At 47.9% G+C, this 584-nt stretch overlaps 1 protein-coding gene across 1 annotated transcript in view; it reads left to right on the top strand.

Moving 5' to 3' along the window:
- The window catches only part of TM7SF3 (transmembrane 7 superfamily member 3), an 11,861-nt gene that overhangs the window by 1,922 nt on the left and 9,355 nt on the right, over positions 1-584 (top strand). The window lies entirely within an intron of this gene.

The following is a 584-nucleotide window of genomic DNA, read 5'->3' as shown; positions in this document are numbered from 1 at the left end:
CCCAATAATGATAGGACAAAATGAGGCTAATATAAATACTGATTTTTGTTGTGGTGCTGGGAGGCTCTCGCTGGTATTTGAACAGAACATGGACTAAGCTGAAGGTGGTAGATGGAGATCTGACAGCTGCAATCCAGTTCCCCTCTCTCTACCAGCATCTTTGAAATCAGAATATACTGCGTGCCAAGAAGTATCCTGGGAAGCTTAGGAGATGAATGACCTGTAACACAAGTCACCCAGCTCAGCCATCCTTGTACTGGTGAAACAGCCAGGATTACAGGCCTGAAACATTACTGTTACACCTGTTCAGTCTTTGCTTGCCATTGGCAGAATCCTCTGCTGCCAGTTCAGATCCTCTTTGCATTCATGGGCCTTACCAGGCCCAGGGCAGTGATGCATAAATGCAGCTGTACTGCTTTTAGGGCTGGCCTGCCTCTAGAAATACGGAATTGAGCCAGATCTTTGTCTGCCAGGTCCAATGTGCTTCCTTGCAGCATTGCCTTGGGTAACTGTGGCTGCCTTGGCCAAAGGCACTTTCCATGCTGGAAATGTGGCTGCAGATCAACTGGTTGTTCCAGCTGTGA

The sequence above is a fragment of the Geospiza fortis genome, unplaced genomic scaffold, assembly GCF_000277835.1.
Source record: "Geospiza fortis unplaced genomic scaffold, GeoFor_1.0 scaffold8, whole genome shotgun sequence".
Taxonomy (NCBI): domain Eukaryota; kingdom Metazoa; phylum Chordata; class Aves; order Passeriformes; family Thraupidae; genus Geospiza; species Geospiza fortis.
This window is presented reverse-complemented; position numbering and strand designations above follow the sequence as displayed.